Genomic DNA, 16,901 nt, shown 5'->3' with positions numbered 1-16,901 from the left:
CTTTAAGGCTTCTGGATATCAGGTAGGTGATTAAAACCGTCCTTCATCAACTCTTCTTCATCCTTTATTTCGTCCATGTATTTTCACCTCTGCCACTAACACAAAAAGGAAAACCCAACCCAAACAGGGCCGCCTTAAACTATATAACGTTTATACCATATGGGGAGAACCCAGAAATTCTGTGAAACTACAAGGACGACTAATATCCTACGCCCTAAGTAGGAAGGCGCATGTTCGTGGCACACTTTGCTCTCTTGTGCGATAATTGGAGCAAACACTATGCAGTGTGTTGAAAACTCACTTGTCATAATAATTGATGGAAGAAATTCTCACTTTAAACGCAACGGGGTTCGCTCGATGGCCTAAATTTATGGTCCCTCCAACATGTAATCAACGCCAGTTGCTAGAGAAATATGAGGTGGTCGATCCCTCTAATAATGGAGAAAAGTCTAAGCGCAGCCTCCATCAATTATAACCATGCATGCATGCACTATACGAGTATAGGACTATTGAAGTTCGAAGCCTATAAATTTATTATGTAGTTAAATTATTTTGTATGTATTATTAGATATGTTAGGCATGTTTTAATATTATTACATAGAATTTTATTACAAATGATCTTTGAAATTGACCTACTCCATCAATATGGTCCTTGAAATTGAAAATCAATCAATGTAGTCCCTGAAATTAGATGTCGCAAATCAATATGATCCTTCCACCACATTTCCGCCATAAACTTTGTTATGTGCTGATGTGGCATATAATTGGGTCCTACAAATCTAATTAAATATTGATATGTGGATTTAAAATATTTAGACAATAAAAAAATTATTTATATAATTAAAAACTTCAAAAAATAGAAAGAAACAAAAGATGACTGTTCATCATCTTTTTCCTTCCCATCCGAGTAATCACCCGAGCATACCCGTCGCTTACGCCTCTACAAGCATGGCCTTCGAGGTCGACCAAGCTCTAACTTCGGCCACTCCGTGTCCTATCTCTTGCCTTTCCGGGTCGAGCACGGGTGTGACCTGCACAGTTGGAGCCCAATTACCCTCTGATCATCGGCGGCATCGACATAGCTCATGACAGAGGTGGGGTGCCCATTCCGACAGTACTTCCTCCATCAATCTGCTTTTTCTTCCGTAATTTCACACTTTGTAATTTGTTTTATTATATTTATTTGAATTTTGGGGATGTGTTGCTTCATTGTGTGGGTGGAGGCGATATTGGGGGCTTTGAGGCTTCTGGATATCAGGCAGGTGTTTCCCGATTTAGAGCCAAAGCTGAAGGGTGCAGCTTCCTTGGGTGGGATAAGTAGATGACTCGTCATCTTTTTTTTTTTTAATTATCCAAAAATTAAAATTGTTTTTAATTATTTTAAGTACTTCTAATCCACGTGGCAATATTAATTAGACTTGTGGGATCCAGTCATGTGCCACATTAGCACATAACTGATTTTTTTTTATGGAATTGTGATGGAAGGACCACATTAATTTGCGATACTGAATTTCAGGGACTACACTGATCAAATTTTAATTCCAAGGACCATCTTGATAAGTTGGGTCAATTTTAGGGATCATTTGTGATAAAAACCTTATTATATTTGGAAAAGTCTCTCACTTTTTTCTTGTGGAAACTTAAAGCAGTGGGCCTGGGCGGAAATGCTGACCTAATAAACCGACGTCACATAAGTACTACTAATGCACTATATAACTTCATGAGCCACCTTAGAATTCAAAACACAACCATACAAAAAACCAATCTACAAATTTTGGTATCGCTTAGCTCCCACAATGAGCCTCCTAAAAAGCCTCTTAATTTTCTCCATCCTATGTGCCATTCTCTTCTTTGCATCAACCAATGCAGCTCGATTTGACATCCAAAACAACTGTGCCTACACTGTATGGGCAGCTGCTGTGCCAGGCGGTGGCCGCCAGCTTGGCAAAGGCCAATCCTGGGCGTTAGATGTGAGTGCCGGACAGGATGCAACTTCGATGGAGCAGGACGTGGCAAATGCCAAACAGGTGATTGTGGGGGTGTCCTCCAATGCCAAGGCTACGGTCAACCACCAAACACCCTAGCTGAATATGCCCTTAATCAATTTAACAACTTGGATTTCTTTGACATCTCTCTTGTTGATGGGTTTAATGTACCTATGGACTTTAGTCCCACGTCTGGTGGGTGCACTAGAGGGATTAGGTGCACGGCTGATATTAATGGGCAGTGTCCTAACCAACTGAAGGCTCCAGGAGGGTGCAACAACCCTTGCACTGTGTTTAAGACTGATCAATATTGTTGCAATTCTGGAAATTGTGGCCCTACAGACTTCTCTAAATTTTTTAAGAGTCGGTGCCCGGATGCTTATAGTTATCCTAAGGATGACCAAACCAGTACATTTACATGTCCTGGTGGAACTAACTACAAGGTTGTCTTCTGCCCATGATTGAAGCATGTATGTGCTTCCTTGCTACAAGGCATATATATCTGCTAGTGTTTACAATACGACATACGACACAATAAGGTCGTGGCACATCAGTTGACCAAGTTGTCAGTTTATTTCAGTTTTTATTTTCTCCTTGTTTGATCAGCTACCAGATATCATATGGGCTGTTTTGTATTGTATTGCTTGATCATCGATAAAGAGCTATGGTTTTGCTTTTAAAAAAAGCACGTCTTTGGCAGCACATGTAACGGTGTGCATTATGTAACAAAGTACTTGTAACAAGTTAATAACTAATCATCCAAGCAACTATAGCTTCACAATTTCCCTAATTAAGAAAGCTATATTTTTACATGCTTTCCTTTTATGTAGTTAAGCGGAAAAGTAGACGTTTAAGGACTAATCATCCAAGCAACACTAGCTGCACAATTTCCCTAGTTAAGAAAGTCCAAAGGAGGATACTTAGCAAGTCATTTAACCTACAAATAAAGATCTGTTGAGATATTGTTGACCCTAAAAACTACCAAGCCTACGTGGTGCGCAGTCTGAGTAACTAATGAGCTAACTATGTCATTCGGTTGATACGGGGTGTGCCAACTCGTCGGCTGAGGAGTAAAATTTTTTGATAATGCGTTGTGCGCGCTGCTGACTTCTTGATCTTGCAACTGCGGCCGAGGAAGGAACACGCCTCGGCCTTCGGGTTCTAGAGCCTAAAGATAAGGCTGCTAGTTCTGCGAAGTTCAATATCAAATTCAGCTTTCAATGTGCCGAATGCAGTAACCTGTAGCACCTCACTTCGCCTAGATTGTTATTGAGATGACCTCTGCCAATAAGGATTCGAAAATCCTTCTCGACGGAGACTTGGATAGAGAACCAGTTGTACTCGACGCAGTGCTGTTTATCCAAACTGAAGGTGTTCCGGGAACTGCTGATTCTACGACAACAGTGCTGTTTATCCAAGCTGAAGATGTCACCGGTTGCCTTTTATTGTAATATTTCTTCTATATCTCTCCCACCGTCCTTCATCAACTCTTTTTCGTCCTTTATTTCTTCCATGCATTTTCACCTTTGCCACTAACACAAAAAGGAAAACCCAAACAGGGCCGCCTTAAACTATATAACGTTTATACCATATGGGGAGAACCCAGAAATTCTGTGAAACTACAAGGACGACTAATATCCTACGCCCTAAGTAGGAAGGCGCATGTGAGTGGCACGCTTTGCTCTCTTGTGCGATAATTGGAGCAAACACTATGCAGTGTGTTGAAAACTCACTTGTCATAATAATTGATGGAAGAAATTCTCACTTTTAACGCAACGGGGTTCGCTCGATGGCCTAGATTTATGGTCCCTCCAACATGTAATCAACGCCAGTTGCTAGAGAAATATGAGGTGGTCGATCCCTCTAATAATGGAGAAAAGTCTAAGTGCAGCCTCCATCAATTAGAACCATGCATGCATGCACTATACGAGTCTAGGACTATTGAAGTTTGAAGCCTATAAATTTATTATGTAGTTAAATTATTATGTATGTATTATTAGATATGTTAGGTATGTTTTGATATTATTATATAGAATTTTTATCACAAATGGTCTTTGAAATTGACCTACTCCATCAATATGGTTCTTGAAATTGAAAATCGATCAATATAGTCCCTGAAACTAGATATCGCAAATCAATATGATCATTCCATCACAATTCCGTCATAAACTCTGTTATGTGTTGATGTGCCACAAATCTAATTAAATATTGATATGTGGATTTAAAATATTTAAATAATAAGAAAATTATTTATATAATTAAAAACTTCAAAAAAAAGAAATAAAAATAGAGGACTGTTAATTATCTTCTTCCTTCCCTTCCGAGTAATCACCCGAGCAGACCCGTCGCTTACGCCTCTACAAGCATGGCCTTCGAGGTCGAGGAAGCTCTAACTTCCGCCACTCCGTGTCCTATCTCTTGCCTTTCCGGGTCGGGCATCGACATAACTCGTGACCGAGGTGGGGTGCCCATTCCGACAGTACTTCCTCCATCAATCTGCTTTTTCTTCCGTAATTTCACACTTTCTAATTTGTTTTATTATATTTTCGATTTAATTTTTGAATTTTGGGGATGTGTTGCTTCATTGTGTGGGTGGAGGCGATATTGGGGGCTTTGAGGCTTCTGGATATCAGGCAGGTGTTTACCGATTTAGAGCCAAAGCGGAAGGGTGCAGCTTCTTTGGGTGGGATAAGATGATGACACCTCATCTTTTTTTTTTTTTTTTTTCTTTCTTTTTTGTTTTTTAAATTATCCAAAAATTAAAATTGTTTTTAATTATTTTAAGTATTGTAATCCACATGGCAATATTAATTAGACTTGTCGGACTCAGTCATGTACCACATTAGCACATAATTGATATTTTTTTTTTTTAATGGAATTGTGACGGAAGGGCAACATATATTTGCGATACCAAATTTTAGGGACTACACTGATCAATTTTTAAGGACCATCTTGATGAGTTGGGTTAATTTTAGGGATCATTTGTGGTAAAAACCTTATTCTATATGCGTATGCAAATAACTTACTATAATTTAATTAACTTTTGAATCAAACAATATTTATTTAATTATGTGTAGGTAAATTATTTTGTATGTATTTGTTGACCCTAAAAACTACCAAGCCTACGTGGCGCGTAGGCCGAGTAATTAATAAGCTAACTACGTTATTTGGTTGATGCTGGGCGTGCCAACTCGTCGGCCGAGCTTGGCTGAGGAGTAAAATGTGTTGATGTTGCGTTGAGCGCGCTACTGACTTTCTTGATCTTGCAACTGCGGTCGAGGAAGGAATACGTCTCGTCCTTCGGGTTCTGGAGCCTGAAGACAAGGTTGCTAGTTTTGCGAAGTTCACGGATTGTCGGCGTTAGGTTCGGTCACGGTGATTATATTTGTAAGAGTATAAGCACGTCGAGTCGATACTTAGCTATACGGACACAAGTACTCAAAAGAGATGTATGTCTTGATAGTGAATTTGGTTCGGCCATCAGAATGCCGAGCTCTAAAACTCACTTATGAGTATCCAATCATAAAACAACTTGGCATTCAATGTGCCGGGCCTAGTAATCTGCAACACCTCACTTCGTTGAGAAGGCTAATGAGATGACTTCTGCTAATAAGGATTAGAAAATCCTTCTCAACTGAGACTTGGATAGGTAATCAGTCGGCTTCGACGCAGTGCTGTTTATCCAAACTGAAGGTGCTCCGTGGACGGCTGATTTTACGGCAGCAGTGCTGTTTATCCAAACTAAAGGTGTCACTGGTTGTCTTCACAATGCTATTTATCCAAACTGAAGATGTGTTGGCGAAAAAGAAAATAAAAATCTCAAGGTGTTTGAGAAGCTTCGAGTGGAGCGATGGTTTGCACAGGGCAGTATGTGTGTTGAATTAGAGAGCTTAGAATGATGCACCCCCATCTTATTTATAGCAGCCAACCTTGTCATGGCCGAACCAGAACTATACTTGGGTTAGGATTCCTCATCCTAATCTAAACAGATCTTGGCCAATTTTTCCTCCATTAGGACTTTGAACCAACCTCATTATTCGGCCATATTCACTTCTCAAACCTTAGCATCCTTATTCCATTGAGACTCCTTATATTACTAGGATTTGACTCATTCGCTCCTACCCAGATTCATCCTTCTTGTAATAAGACTCGGCCGACCTGACTGGGCGGCTTATGACCACTAGACGACCTATAGTATTTTTGGAAGAGCTTTGGACCAAACATAAACCTAAGCTCGGCATAATAATATTATTTTGGGCCCAAACATTGCCCCTTCACTTTTGAGGTTTTCCGCCTAAAATTCTTTAGCTGAGTTTCAACCTTGAAGAAGTGAAATCAAACCCTCGACGTATCTCTGGAAGACAACGAAAAGTCCCGAATATCTCATCCATTCAGGTGCATTTATGAAGCACGATTGCAAGATGGAAATTTTGTCAAACACCCTACCACATGGCATCCTCTAAGTATGTTTTCCTTGCTTGACACTGAAACGCCCACGCCATCATTATAACCTTGATCCGTGAATTTTCGGTCTCTTTGAGACGTGCAGATACTCAAACGTCTCTTCCTAATTAAACTTACCGTCAAACGCCGTTATGCAATCTTGATTTGCTAGTTTCTCGATCCCTTCACCTGGATTCTTTGAATATTCATCATGAATACTAAATCCCGATTGGTCTTATCCTTTATTTGAAACTTTAAATTGTTAGATCTTCCCCCAAAACGCCTACATATACTCACATCTCTTCATTCAAACCTTTACGCTTTTAGAAATCTCAAATCCCTTTGTCATCAAATCTCTTCGCCATTTCCTCTCGAAACCCAGAAAACCAATCTTCAATACCTAGAAAACCTTCTCCAATGGCTGCCAATGCTTTCATCAACAAGTTGGTCGAGGAGTGCAACAAATGTCAAAACATCATCGACCGAAACATTATCAAAACCATCCGGTTTGAAGATGAACCAAACGCCTTCCACTAAAACTTAGGCCCATTGTTTAAGGACAATGTTCCAGTAGCAATCATTGAAATGCTTAAGAAGCACTGCCTAAAACCCTTATTCCAAGGGTACGACTAGTTGAAATGGGAATCGGCCAGACTCCAAGGTGTTTGGCCCTCGACCACTGCAGTCTGGGCTGCTTGGGTCACTAGGATGGAGAAATGTTTTAGCGACGAGTGAAAGGCTCTCGGCATTTTTAATGCTATCAAACTCTCGACTATTGAGATAAGCTTGGATCGAGAGCTTGTGATGGCTGCATTAAGCGTTTGGTGCTAGGCCAGCAACACGATGGTTCTCCCTCTAGGCCCCTTTAGCCCAACAGTTCTAGACATGACTGCCATACTCGAGACCTCTCCAACTAACCTTACAGTCGATATTTCTCTCATCGGGTACAAGTTTGACTTGGACCTGAAAACGGTTTTTGAGGAACACACCGTCGAAGTTCTGATGAAGGGAGATCAAAGGCCGTCAAAAGAGGAAGTGCAGAAATTGCACAAAAACTTTTTAATTATAACACTTTAATCACCCACTTCGTCGGCTTAAAAGGGGAAGAACTCAAGAAAGGGGAACACGAAGCCTTCTTGTTCTATTGGTACAACAAGTACTTCTTTTGTGCCAAGTCATATAAGTGCTTGGCCGAAAACATGCCTGTCACCGATGCCTTGGCTAATGGTCACACATTGGCCCTAAGGTCGGCTGTCTTTGCCTACCTTACCTGGTGTTTGGCCAAAGCGACTTTGGGGAAAATTGACCCCCATCAAAACGGCCGACTCTGGGTCTTCCAGCTCTAGTTATAAGTCTACTTCTCATCTGCAACCTGAAATCCCAAACTTTAGTTCCATCGCGGCTATGGGTCTGAAGTTAGCTTCGCACCCTATTCTTACTCACACGACCGAAGAAATTTTCAAATATTTCTTCAACCTAGAAGATTTGTCCGACGACGAATTCCAGATCTGCTGTCACCGGACATACCTGTCTTCCATCATCTTCCTGCAGTCGTCATGGGAATCGGCTGAGGATGCCGATCATCGGGAGTCCTGGGGGTTATTCGTCATGATTACGACCTGCTTTACAGCTGCGAAGCTTGGCGAAGTAGTTGGGAGGTCTACCACTCCAATTTCCTGGCTCGCCAATTAGGCTATCTCCAAGGGTGCCCTCTGTCATTCCTTTCATCTCGTTCCTTTTTAAGCCGAGAACGCATTTCTGGCTCATCATAAAAGGAATACGAGATAGTCAAAAAGGAATATGCCGAACGGCAGGCCAAATTCCACCTTCGGCCAAGAAACCTAGGATCCCGATGTGCCAACACCTACGCTGAGTGGTAGGAGGCTTACACCAAAGACTTCTTTCACACTAATCTTGAAAAAACTTTTTGACGGTCGCCCAAAGAAGGTCCTTGCTCCAAATCCAAAGAAACGGCCTAAGGTATATACCCTCTATTTCCCTCGTTCATTTATTCTCCTTCGAGTTTTAACTTAACCTAGGTTTAATGTTTCTAGGTAGCCGTATTATCAAGAAGGCCAAGGTGGTGGCGATGGCCGCGGTTAAGAAGAAACTTGCCCCTCCTCCAAAAAGGGTAGCAACTGTTGTGCCGATTCCGTCGAGTAAACATCCTTGCTCGAAAGTCGAAACGGCCGGAGACGCTCTTCTGCCCAAAAAACAAGTCAAGAACTTGGCTAAGAAAGGAGAGTGGGTGATTCACGTTATCTCCAGTCAAATTACGGGGGCAACTGCTCCTAGCGTTTCTCCCCCTCCTCCTGTCGTCAAGGCTTCGTTCGCGATATAGCTAGACCCGACAATTAAGCTGGCCGTTAATCCAGTTGCTAAATGGCTTGCGATTTTAGCATCGGCAGCTGCTTATGCTGAAATCGGCCCGGTAACTACCACCACGAAGAAAACGACTCCCTCGACCAAGAAGAACTCCATCCCTGACCCAAAGACAGCTACGACGATCATTCTGGAGGAAAAGGTATAATCATGTTGTTGGCAACTTTTTCTTTGACTAGATTCCGAATACTAACAACTCTCATTTCAGGATGAAGACAATGAAGAAATCCCACTAACGATTTGCCCTTGACCAACTAAACCCCCCCCATTAATAACCCTTCAGCTGTGCTTGAGGCGGATAACCAGGTCGATCCTTCTGCAGCCGATCGTGGTAAAAGGCCTCTTGTCGAGCCTAACCATCACCAATGTTGTCTGCCTAGGTGGAAGACGATCCACTCCAGACCTTTGTGGCCGGAGCACACCAATCTAGAGATTCACACCACTCAATGTTGTATGCCTAGTAATGTATAACTAAACCCCATTACTCCAGGTCTAGAACTAATTAAGAAGAGGGTGACTGGATTCTCAACGATGGCTGAAAGTTAAGAAACCACCAATTCTAATAAATACAATCTTTAACAACTAGGTAAAGCTGATCCCAAACACCTTTATATAAAAATATTGTAATTCAAACTAATACTTTGAACTTACAACCCTATAATTAATAATAAGTTAAGAAACCACAAATTCTAATTAGTACAATCTTCAACAACTAGGTAAAGCTGATTCCCAAACACCTTCATATAAAAATATTGTAATTCAAATTAGTACTTTGAACTTACAACCCTATAATTAATAATTTTAATTAAATTCTCTGTAATATGTAAAGAATAGGCGTATATATTCCAACTGATTACAAACTGGGTAAGTTTGGCTACATTTTACGATTTGATTTTGGAAAAATCTGTTTCTAGTCATTCCTCATTACTGTAGAAGCATTTTCATCTAAGCAACTATTGCACAATTAAGAACTCGTGTTTCACTGATTTAGTTTACCAAAACAAAAGAAATATTTTTCGCACTGCCCTTAAGTGATGGTCATGGTCACAATTTTACCGTTATATGAATATAAATTTCAAAATTTATGTAATAAATAGATATAAGTCTAAATATTAAAACTCATCCAATAATAATAAGCACGATGGAAACAATTACCACCACTTGTGAAATAGTGAGCAAAAATTCACCTTTTTTTTTTTTTTTAATACACATTTTTATAAATTTTTATACATAACTTCTACTTTAATTTATTCAATAAAAAGTAATACTGAAAAGATATAGTATAGAAAGAGAAAATTTGAGATATTTATCATTTATTGGAAAAGTCTCACATTTTTCTTGTGGACTACTAATGCACATATGTACTACTAATGCACTCTATATAAAAGTAATACTGACGTCACATATGTACTACTAATGACTCTATATAACTTCATGAGCCACCTTAGAATTCAAAACACAACCATACAAAAAACCAATCTACAAATTTTGGTATCGCTTAGCACCCACAATAAGCCTCCTTAAAAGCCTCTTAGTTTTCTTGATCCTATGTGCCATTCTCTTCTTTGCATCAACCAATGCAGCTCGATTTGACATCCAAAAAAATTGTGCCTACACTGTATGGGCAGCTGTTGTGCCAGGCGGTGGCCGCCAACTCGACAAAGGCCGATCCTAGGCCTTAGATGTGAGTGCTGGTACCAAAGGGGCTCACATTTAGTGTCGGACATGATGCAACTTCGATGGAGCAGGACATGGCAAATGCCAAACTGGTGATTGTGGGGGTCTCCTCCAATGCCAAGGCTACAGTTAGCCACCAAACACCATTCCCCCACACTTAGATTTTGCTAGTCCTCGAGCAAAACGAAATAAATAAAACAAACAAAACACATTCTAAACCTTCCAACATTTACCTCAGGGATTTCCAATGCAACATGAATTGTTAAAAATCACTACTCCCATAGATTTTAGCCATCTCTACCGTTTAGCATATACTTAACCATAGTCACCACTCACTAGCTCGCATTTAATCAATTAAAACATGATTTTGAATGTAGTAACATGCCTTAGAGAATTCCCTCAATTCCTCACTAGATATACTCTCTATTTTCACATAGATTTTCTGATTACACTCCCTACACTAGGTATACGAGAGAAGATTGATGTAAACATGTAGACTAATACTCACATATGTATAATCAAAGAAGACACTTTCTGGAATTATAAACATGTATATGTATATGATCTCATGAACGGAATGCCACTACTTAGACGCGAGAACCAGGGATACCATATGCTCAAACGAATTTTAAACTCCATATATTGAAACACATAACAATCAAGATCGAAGTCAAAGGGTTGTAACGGGGCTAAGGTATTGGCTAACAAAGAAAGGTAAGGATAAACAAAAGTTCTTAAAGCAATAGTAAGTAAAGTAATGAAATAAACACTTAGAATTCACTTTTGAATGCAGAAATCAACTTTGAACACCAAGGGACGATTCACATAAAACTTAGGGTCAAATTCAAACTTTTGGACCCTTTCTTCAACAATCAACACTTGTGTGTTCATTCTCATGTATTTTCAACTCTTTTTTTCTTTTCTTTTTTTTCAACTTCCTTTTGTCTTTTTCACGTTTTTTTTCTTCTTCTTTTTTTTTTTTTTTTTTTTTTTCTTTCGTGCCCTATTCTTTTCTTTGGCACATAAATCATCCATCCCCCTAGATTCCCATGAAAATCCTTCCCCCACACTTGTTTTTCTGCAAATTGTAGAACAAAAGGAATTCCCTCTAAGTCATGCTTTACTACACTTTAAGAATAAGGGTATGGATAGTCCTATTCTAGGCTAGGTAAGGATAATGTGGTTAACAAAGAAAATAGGCTAACTAAGGCTCAACGGGGTTAAACCTTAAAATACATATGCAAAGGGTAAGGCTTTTTGGCTATGGTTTTAACTAAAACAAGTTCATCTTGTTTTATGTTATGCACTCAATTTTATGCTTTGAATGAAATGGGCATGAGTTGTAGTATTTGGAACTATAGTGATAAAACGCATTCTAAGTAGCAACCAAGCAAAGAAATAATGAGATCATGCAACGACTTTAGAAAATAAAAACATCAAGATTAATAACTCTCCAAACAAAGTTTAGGCTCAAGTCTCTCAGGGTTGTAGCGTTAATTTGAGTTCCTTCCTTCAAGCATGTTACAAAAACTGATTTTTTTTCCTTTGTGATTATATGTGAATTTGTAAATGTCAACTACAACTAAGCATAAACCAAAGAGCATATCGAACTTCCATCCATGTTTGTAACTTTCTTTAATAGTCATGCAATTAAAAACCAAATCCTCATCATTGTGTTGGAAGGTATCCTAAGACACAAACAAACATAAAAACAAAAACGACTCTAAAAACAACTCTTTTTGGGTTTTTAAAACACTCTTTTTCGATTTTTTTTTTTCAAATTTTTGGATTTTCTGTTTAAGACACATACAAACACACACACTAAAAACACTAAAAGCAGTGAGAAACAACTTTAGAAGTGATAGGTGATAAAATCCCACGAAAATCATGCAAAAACACTTTATTTACCCCCCACACTTAAACCAAACATTGTCCTCAATGTTTTAAGCATAGACTCACAAATAAACAACCAAATAACACAACTAACAAACACGACAATCATGGCAAAGTAAAAGCAATAAAGAGTAGGGTTTGGGAACGCAAATCTGGTTATGGAGTGTTGAAGATTCCTAGGTCTTCTTTATTTGCATGCATGGGTTGCCTCCCAAAAAGCGCTTGCTTTAACGTCTTCCAGCCAGACAATACCTCTCTTTAAACTTCATTGGAGTCCACGGCATGGAATTGATCTTTGAATGGAAAGTGATACTTGAAATGATCCAGTAATGGTTTAAATTCTAGAGTGGGTGCCTGAATCATTAACAACATATTAGTATAAAACAAAATTGAAATTCGGGGAGGTGGCTTAGCTGTGTGCTCCGACATGAACTCAAGAATAAACACCCCTTCGAAAGTTGTAGGACTAGAAAATTCAGCTAGATTTGGTGATTTGAGAGTTATGACTTGTCCCGTGTCATAAAATCCAATTTCTTTGCGAATTGTTGTCTCAAGTATATCCTCTTTGATGAATTCTAGACATTCCCCAGCCACATCTTGCTCTTGATTCTTTGGAAAGGATTCAAAGATGCCTTTCTCACCCTCTTCTTCCTTGGTGTGCATGATCCTGCAAGGAATAGGGACATTTGGTGGAACGGGGTTAGAAATAATTAAATTTGGAACAACCTTACCTGAATTGGATGGCGTAGGAGCAATAGGTGCCTGCGGCAAAGGTGTTTCCGCCCTTTCCGTGGGTTGAGTGTGTTCCTCTCCCTCAAATTGCAATCTTTCATCTTCCTTGTAATTTGATTTTGATGGTTTAGGGTCTGTTCCAACCTCCTTGCTACTTCTCAAGATGATTCCTTGGCAGTTTCAAATCCTCCATTCGGATTTGCAATGGTTGAAATAGGGAGTTTGCCTTGGTCTTGAAATTATCCTACGAACTCCGTTATCTGCCCAATTTTCTTTTCCAAGTGGTCCAACCTTTTGTCTTGATTTTGTATTGCTTTGTTTTGATTTTCTTGCCCCTGAGACAAATTGGTGAGTAACTTAATAAGCGTATCATTATACAAAGACGTACCTGAATTTGTTTGGGCAGGTTGCGGTGGCTGCATAGGTGTTGTATAGAACTCCTCATATGGCTGCCAATATTCTCTTTGTTGATCCTCCTTGACTTGATTTTGTGAGCCCTGCACCAAAGAAATTAATTCATTAAGAATTTGATTATAATCTATTGACGAACCTGAGTTTGGTTGGGCATATTGTATATGAGGTTGTGCTGGCTGCATAGGCGTTGAATAAAACTCCTCATATGGCTGCCAATATCCTTTGTGTTCAACTTATTGAAATTCCCACCACATAGAATTTGAATGATCACTCCAATCTCTTTGTGCACATTGATTTGCTTGATATTCTTGCCTATAAGAAGCACCAAATGTAGGGACACTTTGCATTGTGGATCCTTTGGCATACTGTGATAACTGACAAGTAAGATTCGCTATTTGAGCTTGAAGATTAGCAATTGCCATGTCTTGCTTCTCTAGTACCTGAAATCAAAGAAATAAAACTAAATCAAATATCAAAAGAAAAATAAACAAACAAACAGAGGGATTAGCAATTTTACTAATCCCCGGCAACAGCTCCAAAATTTGATGTGAAAATTAACTTGACACACTCAAATTAAAACCCTGTGATTGTAGTATATGAAAGTAGGGATCGTTTTAGGCCGGGGATTAGAAGGGATGCTAATCAACACAATTAAGACTCAAAAACACTAAACTAGACTCTATAGACTCTAAACTAACTTAAAACACTCAAAACAGCAACAAACACTAAAAAAGACTCAATTTTAGACCTAACAAGTGTTTTGGACGAAAATAAACCTTAACTTGACTCAAAAAACTAAAAGAAAACAGATTTTGACTCAAATAACAAGACTAAATGAAAGGGGGATTGTTTTTGACGAATTTAAAACTTAAAACAAAAATTTTGTAGAAAACACTTTGTAAAAAATGAAATTAGGTGAATTAAATGGGTGAAAGGCTAGTTAGAGGGTTTATCTCCACACATGACACACATGCATACAAATTGATTTCCAGTTATTATTCCTTTAAACCATGAATGACAACACCCCAAGTTAGTTGCATCGCACAACTAACCATTAGATTTTCCTTATTTCATTGAATTAGATGGAATACACATCTAAACCAAATTATCTTTCTCAAGTTCCCTATATGAAACGCATGATAGAGATACATGTCAAAAGTCATTAAGTTCTATGAAAATCATAAGCATTGACAAGGCATTCATTACTATGAAACGCATGAGACTCATACCAAGGATTTACTTAACACGATTGTGACTAGCAACCTCCACTACTTGTGAATATAAGTGAATAACTCTTACGTGAAACCCCCTTATACTTTAGCATCAAATTCATGCATGCAAATTAAGTGTCGACCCCCAACCCACATACATAAACAAGTTTTAATAACTTAGATAAGCAAATCACATTCATGCCTTAAGAAACAATAACTGGACGTAATCAATTCATATAAAACATATAATCATGGCTTCAAATTCACCTCTAACTAAAAAGAAATTAGTTCCACATGTTCGCAAAACAAAGATAATTAAACTTAAACATCAAAAACAAAGATAGAATACACCTAGAAACACTCTAGGTGGCTCCTCCTTCCTTCCTTGCTGCCAACAATGGGGATTTATGTGAATTTAGGCTCTTGAGGTGTGGTGGATGGTGTGGTGTGAATTTGTGGTAAAGGGTGGTGGTTTTTGAGTGTTGTGGCATCATGTATTTATAGGGTGAAGGGAAGACACAAATTTGGGCTGAAAATGAGAGGAATTAGGACTCCAAATCATCAAAGAACAAGGATACTTTCAATCAGATTCCAAGGAGGACAAGGAATGATCCTTGTGGCAGATTCTAGAACTTCTAGAAGGGTTACATGTGGCATAAACTTAATGCACGAAAATAGGGCTTCTAGAAATTGATATTTAGGTGATTTAATGTGAAAATGAGTCCTCTTTGAAGTTGGAATTAAGGTAGGAAAAGATTAGGATAGGATAAGATAAGATAAGGTTGGATAAGGTTTGGATAAGATAAGAAAATTTGGATAAGGTTCCTTATTTCTTGCTATTTCCTTATCTTCTTTGCATTTGGACTTCTTTCTCCAGATTTGTAGCCTTTCCTAGCCCTTCTTGACTTCAATTTCATCGATCCTCTTTGCTCCATGGTTAAGCTATCCAATCCATGCCCAAAACTGCTCCATTTAACCTCAAAATGCACTTTCTTGCTCCGTTTGCCATTAGGACCTAAAAACATACGAAAATAGCTTAAAAGACTAAAATAGATAGTAATTAAGTAACTAAATGCAAGGAAACAACATAACTAAGTAGCATAAATATGCTCCTATCACAAGACATGGCAAATGCCAAACTGGTGATTGTGGGGGTCTCCTCCAATGCCAAGGCTACAGTCAACCACCAAACACCCTAGCTAAATATGCCCTTAATCAATTTAACAACTTGGATTTCTTTGACATCTCTCTTGTTGATGGGTTTAATGTACCTATGGACTTGAGTCCCACGTCTGGTGGGTGCACTAGGGGGATTAGGTGCACGGCTGATATTAATGGGCAGTGCCCTAACCAACTAAGGGCTCCAGAAGGGTGCAACAACCCTTGCACTGTGTTCAAGACTGATCAATATTGTTGCAATTCTGGAAATTATGGCCCTACAAACTTCTCCAAGTTTTTAAGAGTCGGTGCCCGGATGCTTATAGTTATCCTAAGGATGACCAAACCAGTACATTTACATGTCCTGGTGGAACTAACTACAAGGTTGTCTTCTGCCCATGATTGAAACATGTATGTACCTCCTTGCTACAAGGCATATATATTTGCTAGTGTTTACAATAAGACTTACGATGCAATAAGGTCATGGCACATCAGTTGACCAAGTTTTCAATTTATTTGAGTTCTTATTTTCTTCTTGTTTGATCAGCTACCGGATATCATCTAGGCTGTTTTGTAATATATTACTTGATCATCGATAAAAAGTTAGTTTTTGCTTTAAAAAAATCACGTCTTTGGCAGCATATGTAATGGTGTACATTATGTAACAAAGTACTTGTAACAAGTTAATAACTAATCATCCAAGCAACTATAGCTTCACAATTTCCCTAATTAAGAAAGCTATATTTTTACATACTTTCCTTATGTGTTAAGCGGAAAAGTGAACGTTTAAGGACTAATCATCCATGCAACACTAGCTACACAATTTCCCTAGTTAAGAAAGTCCAAAGGAGGATACTCAGCAAGTCATTTAACCTACAAAAAAGATCTGTTGAGATATATATAAACATTATCACAGTTACCACTTGGATATCACATCATTTTTCATTTAGATTCTTCAACTAGAATTTGTTTTATCATCTAAGCCTGATGAATCAACATCATTTCC

At 38.7% G+C, this 16,901-nt stretch overlaps 2 pseudogenes across 1 annotated transcript; both read left to right on the top strand.

Moving 5' to 3' along the window:
• Positions 1-1,736: 1,736 nt before the first annotated feature.
• LOC137722890 (thaumatin-like protein pseudogene) lies at positions 1,737-2,795 on the top strand (annotated as a pseudogene). The gene has a single exon (XR_015961520.1). The product of XR_015961520.1 is annotated as a thaumatin-like protein pseudogene (transcript).
• Positions 2,796-3,259: 464 nt separating this feature from the next.
• Positions 3,260-16,326, top strand: LOC137723807 (thaumatin-like protein; annotated as a pseudogene).
• Positions 16,327-16,901: the final 575 nt, after the last annotated feature.

This window comes from Pyrus communis, chromosome 4 (genome assembly GCF_041283825.1).
Source record: "Pyrus communis isolate YQ-2024b chromosome 4, ASM4128382v1, whole genome shotgun sequence".
NCBI lineage: Eukaryota > Viridiplantae > Streptophyta > Magnoliopsida > Rosales > Rosaceae > Pyrus > Pyrus communis.
The sequence above is the reverse complement of the archived record's forward strand: the minus strand, read 5'-3'. Positions and strand labels throughout refer to the sequence as shown.